The 10,205-nt window shown below is 47.2% G+C and overlaps 1 long non-coding RNA gene across 1 annotated transcript; it reads right to left on the reverse strand.

Moving 5' to 3' along the window:
• Positions 1-6,929: 6,929 nt before the first annotated feature.
• Positions 6,930-8,153, reverse strand: LOC135822759 (uncharacterized). Its single transcript, XR_010554537.1, has 2 exons — positions 7,940-8,153; positions 6,930-7,788 (listed from the first exon to the last, which is right to left on the reverse strand). It is a non-coding gene; the product is annotated as an uncharacterized LOC135822759 (long non-coding RNA).
• Between the last annotated feature and the right edge of the window lie 2,052 nt (positions 8,154-10,205).

Here is a 10,205-nt window from a genome sequence, read left to right on the forward strand (position 1 = left end):
GAGAGTAAATTGCAAATCTGTCTTGCCTCGGATGCGTCCTAGTGCTTATCCATTGAAGTATGTCTTCATTTATTGTCGTACCTATTCATAATGCCTATTCATGATCTCAGGCTAATCAATGCAGTACACTTGTGATTCGTCTCACTTTTTCATCTTGTTTTGTAACACTTTGTTTGTTTGTCGAAACCCACATTTGTATTATTTTGTTTATTTCCCGTTCTAAGAACACGACGTATTCTACTCTTCAATGTCATCTAACTTGACGGCGACTAGTTCAATTGTTTTCTTTGATTTCATGGATTGTGTTTGTTGTTAATAATAATGTGATGAAACTTTGTTTACCACGTTTTGTTTTCCGATTTCGTGTCCAGTTTTGTATTGTATTTCAATCCATTGCGTTTGGTGTTTTTTAACCCGTAAAAGAGGTTGTTGAAGTTCAATTTTCCTGAACGATTGCACACTAGAATACTCAGACAGCAATGAAATATCCAAGTACTTTTCTCCCGTTACTCTGAGTTTCGTGTTAAGAAACACTCATCAGATAGCAATATATGACCAAGACAAGCAGTCAAGACGCATGACCACAGTTCACATGAGCAGCACGAACGACATCGGACTCAAGTGAACTAGGAATAACAGGAATGACGACTGCATCATTGGGCGGCAACTTCACACTTCGACACAGTATACCATCATGGACACCTGTACTGTAGCCCTTGCAGCTGTGGTGGATACAGTCAGACAGTGGCACAACGAGGTGCAAACCTAACACGGGTGCTGAGATGTTTAACAACCTGACACCTAGCTCCAACACATCTACGAGACGCAAACCAACAATCTTCCACCTTGGATGGCTCAGGTTAGGAAAAGTCCAAGGAGGGGAAGGAAAGTGCAACGAATAAGAGCACGAGCTATGTCCCACGACAGCAAACAATGCCGAACGTTACTGGATGATGATGAGACTTGAACTATTTTAGACCTGATGACAAGCCGTAAGGTCCTCTGTAGTGCTTCGGGTAATACCAAGAGTACATAAGTCCCAGGGGTTATAATATTATACTCTTGGTGTACTCTTGGTGTACTCTTGGTGTTACTGGTAAGTGCACCAATTCGATTTCTACAGATGAATCTGAAACGCACCGTGTTGATGAAGCTGCAAGATGCCTCTAAAATGATGGTGACATCTTCTTTCCTGTCCTGTCATAGGCCTAGGCGTGGGCGCATGCATTGCCAAGACCGCAGGCAGGTTGAAGGAGGAGACGTTCAGTACCTACATGTACATGTATGTTCTTCCAACGCCTAGCATAGAGCCAGGGGCGGCAAAGCCAAATGTGACTGGCCTCTGGATTGAGGTGAAAGACGATCAGCGTAGCTTGCTGGAGGACGGCAAACCCGTGCCAGCTGAGTCTCCAGACGAGGCAATCGATCAGTTACATAATTTGCTTGACACTCTTCCAAGACTTGTCATTCTCAATCTCATGGCGTGACTGTTGCCATGTCTACAGCCGATGAACGCCTTTCAATCCGTACTCAATGTCATGAAAGGCAGTCTGTTTTCAACCCAGTGAACTATCGAGCCAGTAGCTTACAATGTGAATTCCTGATCACGTGATCATACGGGGTTTTAACCTGCGACGGTATGCTTCTCGACTTGTTTTATTCAGAGCCCCACATTTAAGTGAATAATAGCAACAAGGTACAAGAGTAGTAGTAGTAGTAGTATTCTTTTATTTTCCATCGGAAGAGACAAGCTAGAGAGAAAAAGGGAAACCCCCAAGGAGGAGTCCAGGCGGGAAAGGAAAAGTAAAGATAAGAACATTGAAAGGATCGGTCACGCAATACGATTAATTCCCATCGTGGATAGGATAATAATTATTATTCAATTGACATTCCTACGCAAGACTGAGTAGGTCGCTATTATTAACAATGAAAAATGATATTTTACCAAGCATGCCTGAAAACGACGCAGAACACACTATTATTGATGAAGCCAGCCAACAAATCATGCAAGCGGCATTGGTCGAGAAATGATGAGCGTGCTCGGCGGCGCAAATAGGAAGCCCTGCATCCACGAAAACACGTTACAAGCCATTTTAATAGCAAGAAAGAGATACAGCACCTCAATAATGTAAATCAAAATGCTTGTTGATGATTAAGCCAACCAAATTCTTCAGGGCACGTGAACACTCCTGGCTGCACATACCATTGGTTGCAAAAACCAAGGGCGTAAATGCACCTCTCTCGACATGTATTACCCTCTGCAGGTATGTTCTTTTCTTCTGTTGCTCATTCCTGGTTAGCTGAGCAAAAACCTCCGGTCTCGACTGCAAGGACGCTGAAGGATGAGTCACTCTAACATCAAAAATGCGTCTTGCTGCCGAGACCAGAAGCCCCTTGCACAGATATCCAGACGAGCCTCCGGACACCGGTTAGTCGTGGCACCAGGGAGTAGGCATTGGCGGATGATGCTCGAAAAGGTGGCAGATTCTGGTCGAAAAGCAGTGAAATTGGCAGAACCATACAAGCCTTCTGGCGGGCAATTCCTCAAATTCTGCTCCATTTCTTTATCCACATACCAAACATGCATGAAACTTACCAGAAAAAGTACCGAATTCTGCCAATTTCTCTGCCGGCATTATCCGCAAAGGCCTACCAGGGAGCGCCTCACGTGACGGTATGCTTTGAACCAAGTAGTAGTAAACTACAGTTATAATATTGTAGTATCCCTGCCTTGCTAGTACTATGTAATATCTACTGACCTCTAATCATGTCACATGTACACGTACATGCACTGCATGACTCTTGTCACTCCTTTACTGACAAGCCTGCAAAGCTAATATATCACTTCTCACTACTTGTGTTTCTCTTGCGCTTGCTGGATTGCATATTACATATCTTTGCTAGTTTAGATCATCACACCTGTATGTACATGTAGAATTAACACCCACATGTTGTACTGAACCTCCCTGACCCTGGCTGAGGTCATGCGGACAGTCATGACCCTTTCTAGATCCTGTTTGCATCCATTTGCCAATGCCCTCCCTGGCCTCTGTTCCCCTCCAAAGTTCCGTTTGCTTCTTTCATCCTTATACATTTAGATACTGTTGCTATGCCTTCCCAAGTTCTGTTTGGACTGACACAACAGACTTTTGCCCTTTTTCATGACTCATGGCTCATGCAGACGCTATGATGATCTCCTTCCTTTTCGCCCTATAAAAGCTGCCATGCTTTACTCATTTCTTCAGAACAGAACAGAGTCCCTCCTGGCAGATTGAGCCGGAGCAGTTGTATTCCTTTCAGAGTCCCTCCAGGCAGATTGAGCCGGAGCAGTTGTATACATACATGTAACTTCAGGCAGATTGAGCCGAATAACATAATATTAGTCAGTCTTCTTGTGTGTGCCTCCTGATACCACTCGGCGACCTATTACACTGGTGGCAGCGGTGGTTCAATTTTATAATTGCTAGATTCGAACCCACCTAGTATCTGTATTACACTGGTGGCGCGGTGGTTAAAGTTAACGACGTTCCTTTGTAAGATTCGAACCTACCTATTACACTGGTGGCAGCGGTGCGTGATTTCGTCCCTGTACTGTAAATCTACTGTTTACGCTACTTCAGTCTTGTTGTTGCCGTCCTTAGTCAATCGTTGTCGTCATTCTCGTTGTTAGTACCTATTACCTTGATGGCAGCCTCGAACGATGAGCGGAAAGCACCGTTAATTGGCCCCCACCGCGGTTCTGAACCCATGACGATCTGACAACGATGCAGAATCTCGGTTCGCCAGTCCATCCGAACAGCAGATCGACGCTGCGACGCCCGCGTTCCCGCAAAATGGATCACCATCATTCTTCAGCGAGTTTCCATGCCCGGTATGTCCCTGGACTACAGCCACCGGTATATGTACGACCCAAGCGACGTCGGCCCTTTCGTCTTCGCCCATATTGCCGATACTGCAAGCAGATTGGCCATGCCATTGCGTATTGCTATCGTCGTCGCGATACACGGCACATCTTCCCTTCAACCCAGGTATGTCACCCTTCTTGCTTTATCCCTACTCAATCATCAACCCCGTCAAATGCAACTGTTACTGGTACACATGCTACCCCTATCGTGCAAGCAACGCCGCGCATTATGCAAACTCCCCCATCCAGCAGTAGTTTTCATTCTGTTCTTATGCTCCTCGCCTCGCTCCTTGCGGCCCTATCCCTATCACTAACTCGTTCTGCTGCCAAAGTTGTTCCCCTGCTAACATCTCTCACATTTAGTTTGTTTGCTACACTACACGCTATACACAAGGCCCTCCACGTTCCTTCAGCCACTCCATCCCACAGACAATCCCACTCCCAGTCCCCGCCCCACCATTCGATCAACAGCCTAGGACTCACAACCCTACATATACCTTCATGTCCGTCCAGATACATGCAGTACCCAGTTCTAGATCGCCCAACATTCCGTCCCACTGACACTCCCCTACAACCGCTTTCTCCCCGGTCTGACCACAAAGTGTCCTAGCCTTTTCGTTACCCATCCCGATCATGTCCACCCCGTTCCGACCAAGCAATCCGTTTCAGACCCCAAATACTGTATACCCTGCAAGCACGCACTCAAATAACCAGTCCATGTAACATGATATACCGCCACATGATGCGCGAGTCTACTTTGCCCGTTGTACCGTCCCAGAGAGACGCGAATGAAGAACTGTTACCGTCCAGTTTTGAGACGCGAACGCATACAATTACCCGCTCCACAGAGAGACAGGTCCTTCACACATTATACACACAGGGTCCCTACTTTATTATCCGTCTACCAAGCCATGCTGTCTCACCATAATGATCATTCGTACTCCTGCTTTAATAACTTAATACTTTTGAAAAATCACGAGGGCGTGATTATCTGTAGGAAGGGAGGGTGTAGTATCCCTGCCTTGCTAGTACTATGTAATATCTACTGACCTCTAATCATGTCACATGTACACGTACATGCACTGCATGACTCTTGTCACTCCTTTACTGACAAGCCTGCAAAGCTAATATATCACTTCTCACTACTTGTGTTTCTCTTGCGCTTGCTGGATTGCATATTACATATCTTTGCTAGTTTAGATCATCACACCTGTATGTACATGTGGAATAGACCGATCCCCTTATTATTGTCTGGGTTCGAGCAAGGGGGCAACTCCGCAGTCGCGTGGGATCCTGCTGCACACACGCGACCAACCTCACCGCGGCTGTGCGTGACTTCTGGCATGCGAAGTGCAGAGCACACGAGATCTACATGCAGTGCAAGCCTGTCTACAAAAAAATGCCACAAGCTGCAAGGACTTTTGATTTGAGCTGTTTTGTTTTTGTTTAGACGTCTTCCTTTTTACGACTTCAGGATGCCTTCTCAGAACATTGCTGCGTTCCTCACTGTCAGAACAGGAGGACGAAGCAAACAAGTCATTTCACTCCTTTCCTCGTGTGGAGCCACAGCGGCCTGGAGCAAGGGGATCCAGGCTATTCCCCGTGAGGAAGGACGTAGTTTTAGGGTCACTCTGAATATTTGAGTTGCAGCGATCATTTCGATCCCGAAATCGAAATCGTTTTGCCCAGCTCTACAAGGACAGGATGAGTCCAGGAAACCAAACAGCTGTCCTACGGTACCAGGTTTGCTTTTCGCAAGAGAGTGGAGTCTGGACGCCCTGTTCCCCATGATCGCAAAACAGTATTTGCTGAGCCTAGTGCAGCTCGGTCATGGAAGTGCAGCGTCTGCATCACGAGCTCCCCATGCTCGCAAACCAGTATTTTGCTGAGAGGCAACGGCACTTTGAGTTGGAAAGGAACCTGGCTTAGTGCAGTTTGGTCCTGTAATGGAAGTGCAGCATCTGCATCAGGATTTGGCAGCAAGTAGAGCTCGTGTACAGAGTCTCGTGGAGCAGTTGGACGATGTGAGGACTGGGGTGAAGAAAGCCGAAAAACAGCTTACGTACAATAACATAAAGAAAGACTCTGAGCCGCTCCAGTTTCTGACTGGTTTGCCTTCAGGTGTTTGGACCGCTCTGTGGGACTTCTTTGAGCCTAGCCGAGAAAATGTACTGCGCCGCGCCAGATCTGCGAAGACGGAAGCTGAGGGACGGCGGATACAGTTGGAGGTGGCCGTAAATCGCCAATGAGCATGTAATGGAGGATCAGCTGCTACTGGCATTGATGTGTCTAAGCCTGGGCCGAATGGAACAGAAGCTGGCATGCGTGGCACAAGTTAACCAGCCGTTTCACGGTATATAGCTAGCTGAGCTGGAAAGATGTCTTGTTCCTCCGTTTGGGCATGATCCCCATCTGGGTGAGCTGGCGAGATGTTCAGTCATCAATGCCATGTACCGCAAGACATTCTGCAATGGGGATGAAACAGTTCTATTTTGCCATGCACTTAGGGTTCTCGCACCGGCACGGCACAACAAGACCTAACAGATCCTTGCGCTCTTATTTTCTCCCATGGTAACATTGCCGGTCACAACACCCGGTAGCCAGTCGCAGATGCAACCAAATCAACCAGGTTCTTTTTTTCCAATACTGAAACCAAAGGTATACCAATATTTGCATCGAATGCAGTGATGATTTCAATACTGTTCACTAGTACTATGCATTACCAGACTGGCATATAATCATGATAATATTATCCATTTCGCAATCACTGTCATTGCTTTCTTAGATCTCCAATCATCAATATCGGACCATAAACCGTCTACTAGTATCATCTTATATTCCTGCTACTATCCTCCTCTAACGATGAGCTTGAAGAAACGAAACAGCTGTCTAGAGGCGTAAATAATATCTGTCAACGGAAGTGTCCTTGCTGTGCTGGTGTGTTTATGCTTCGTGCATTAGTTCGGCCAAGAGCGCATGGTGGTGGCGGGTTGAGGATGTAGTACAGCGGAGTATGACCGAAAGCTCTGTCACGATGTATTTTATTAGGAAGGTATAGAAATGGAAAACAAAACCTGTATCTTCATCTTGGGCGTAAACAGCCCGTCTCACATTAAATATACTAGAAAATAGTTCACTCTGAACATGCAGTCTTCCTAAGAGAGAGGGGGGGGGGGGTATATTCATAGGTTCGAAAGAACCGCACACACACTTTGCTGCAGACAGCGGCAAGCTTTCGCCCTCGTGCTTCGATGAGGGAGCAATCCACTGCGCTACGCTTGCGATTAACAGCAAGCTTCAACTTTTCAAAGGTACGACTCATCACTGGCTCTGGGGTAATGTTCCTGGAACAAATACCCCATTGCCGACTGAGGGCCAGGAGCACGCAATCTGCCTTCCTGGGCGAGAAGTGTTCCAGCACAAGAAGCAGCACGAATACATGCTGACAAAGACCACCATCACCACCAGCCGGCACACAGCACACTGTTCTTCAAAAACCATCCACTCCATCCCCACCATCCACTCCATCCATGTGTTTGCACTGTCCTCCTCTAGCTCTTCACGCTCAACAAATACCACGCACTGCTCATGGTTTTTTTTTGCTTCCTCTGGGTTGGCTAGCCCTTCGACTTGACAAAACAGCGATCACCGCTGCACTGCTATCGTCACCTCATAGCAGTCGCTTCCACCAGTGGCTTTTCCTGTCTTTGCAAGGTGTCCAAGGATGGCTGCTGTTGTCACTACAGGCAAATCAGAAGTACTTTAGTGGCTGATGTCCAACCAGATCGTTCAGTGGAAAATCGATTTTTCCACTTCAGGGCTGCTGATCGCGATCGCGACTTGGTGACTTGGCAGCACCACAGTTACCTTCATAGAAGATGGCTCTGGAGAGGAAAAGGCAGACCAGAAAAAGGTTACTATTGTCTTCAGCACCGATCTCAAGGAGAAAGAAATACGGTCTGCTAAAGCCTAGGCACAAAATAAATCTCAAAACACGATTCACGATTCGAATATTTCAACAACAAAAAAACTCACCTCTGGAGTAACTCCTGTTCGTGGCCCGAGATCGTTCCCTCCCGCGCCTTGAAAAAATCCTACAGCTGCATCACAGTCCATGTCTTTCTCAGAGACTCTGCTCCTACCAGCAGGAGGTTCAGCACCGCTCGAAGCCATCGCAAACTACTTGAACTAAGCAGAAGACATTCCAAAACAAACCTGAAACACACTGTCAAAGATGCTGTCACGTTCAAAAATTAGCTCAATCGCGGGTGAGGTTGCCCCCGTGCTCGAACCCAGTATAATAAGGGGATCGGTCTATTAACACCCACATGTTGTACTGAACCTCCCTGACCCTGGCTGAGGTCATGCGGACAGTCATGACCCTTTCTAGATCCTGTTTGCATCCATTTGCCAATGCCCTCCCTGGCCTCTGTTCCCCTCCAAAGTTCCGTTTGCTTCTTTCATCCTTATACATTTAGATACTGTTGCTATGCCTTCCCAAGTTCTGTTTGGACTGACACAACAGACTTTTGCCCTTTTTCATGACTCATGGCTCATGCAGACGCTATGATGATCTCCTTCCTTTTCGCCCTATAAAAGCTGCCATGCTTTACTCATTTCTTCAGAACAGAACAGAGTCCCTCCTGGCAGATTGAGCCGGAGCAGTTGTATTCCTTTCAGAGTCCCTCCAGGCAGATTGAGCCGGAGCAGTTGTATACATACATGTAACTTCAGGCAGATTGAGCCGAATAACATAATATTAGTCAGTCTTCTTGTGTGTGCCTCCTGATACCACTCGGCGACCTATTACAATATTACTACTCTCTGCTCATGGCACACTGTAGAAGCCAAGCCACTACACCAGTTCACAGCTAGATTGTCCGTTCTTGGTGTTGTACCTCTTCTGTTTTGCTTCTAATCGAACTAGCTACAAGCAGGATATTCTGGCACTCAGCTTCCTCGGTGAAAGATACCCAGCACACAACGCAGAGAATGATGCAATGATCCTTTCCAGGCGACGTAAAAACCTTTCCCCAGCCCAGCTGCTGGCAACCGCCGTGACTACGTCATCCTCGTACAGGACGCACCAGAAAGATGAGGCCCGAATGTCCCATTACAGGGGAGCCGGGCACGGCCGATCCCAGAGCGGATTCAGGCCCGGATGGGGAGGTAAAGCCAGACTAGTAGAATTTATTATTTTGATAGGGAAGGCCCTACAGACGTTGCCGTCTTGTTACAATGTAATGGCTTTCGTAACCTGCTGATGAGGCTCAATAGAATCATGCTACGATGACCCGACTTGTAAATTTGAGATCCATTTTTTTCTGCTCGTCTTGACCCTGCCTCCCCTCATTGCTACTTCCATTTTCGTATTTTTATTTTCATTTATTTTTCTCTTCATTTCTGACTCTTCTTACTGGTTGTCATCGCTTCCATAATATTGGGCAGAACTGCCCGTTTGCCTTGCGATGTAAAATAAATAAACAACAACAACAACAACAACAACAACAACAACAACAACAACAACAACAACAACAACAACAACAACAACAACAACAACAACAACAACAACAACACTTGTCTCTGTGTGACCATAACGCCGCTTTCACGTCTTTGCTAAATATGTGTGCTACTTACTGTCAAACACGCACGCGCATACACCTTGGTCCTTGGTCCTTGGTCCTTGGTCCTTGATAACACTGCCATCAAATGGTCACGTGTCCCCTGTGCAGGGTCGACGGCACTGAGTTCAGCATTGGATCCAGAAACGCTGCTCTACTTCCTGGACAGGAAATTAGCACAGCTATGCAGGTCGAAACCACGGGATGACTTGCAGCAGCGACCGCAGCTGAGACAATGCGCTCTCCAGCAGGGCAGGGCAACCCGATGCTTCCGGACCGAGTCTGCCGATGCCACAGACGAGACCGACGCCACTTCAGCAACCAGAAATACATATACAGACACACACCCCTACACACACACACCCACCCACACACACACCCGGTACCCACCCACACACACACATACACTTGTCTTGTTCTTGTTGCTCACTGCCTAGACTGGTCACGTGGGTCTCCCCAGGAGAGGGGAGAGAGACTCAAAAGGAATCTTGGAAAGATGACTCAATCGGCTATTGACCCGCCCAACGGCCGACACCTCCTGAAACCCCCAAAACTCTCGGTGGACTTGAAAATGATCCCACTTCTGGGCTCACCATACCTCAGTAAGTGGGTGAGGACACGGTGCAGAAAAAAGGATTGACGGCATCAGGGTATCCGTCCCGGGATCCAACTGCAGTTAC

The sequence above is a fragment of the Sycon ciliatum genome, chromosome 8 (genome assembly GCF_964019385.1).
Source record: "Sycon ciliatum chromosome 8, ocSycCili1.1, whole genome shotgun sequence".
Taxonomy (NCBI): domain Eukaryota; kingdom Metazoa; phylum Porifera; class Calcarea; order Leucosolenida; family Sycettidae; genus Sycon; species Sycon ciliatum.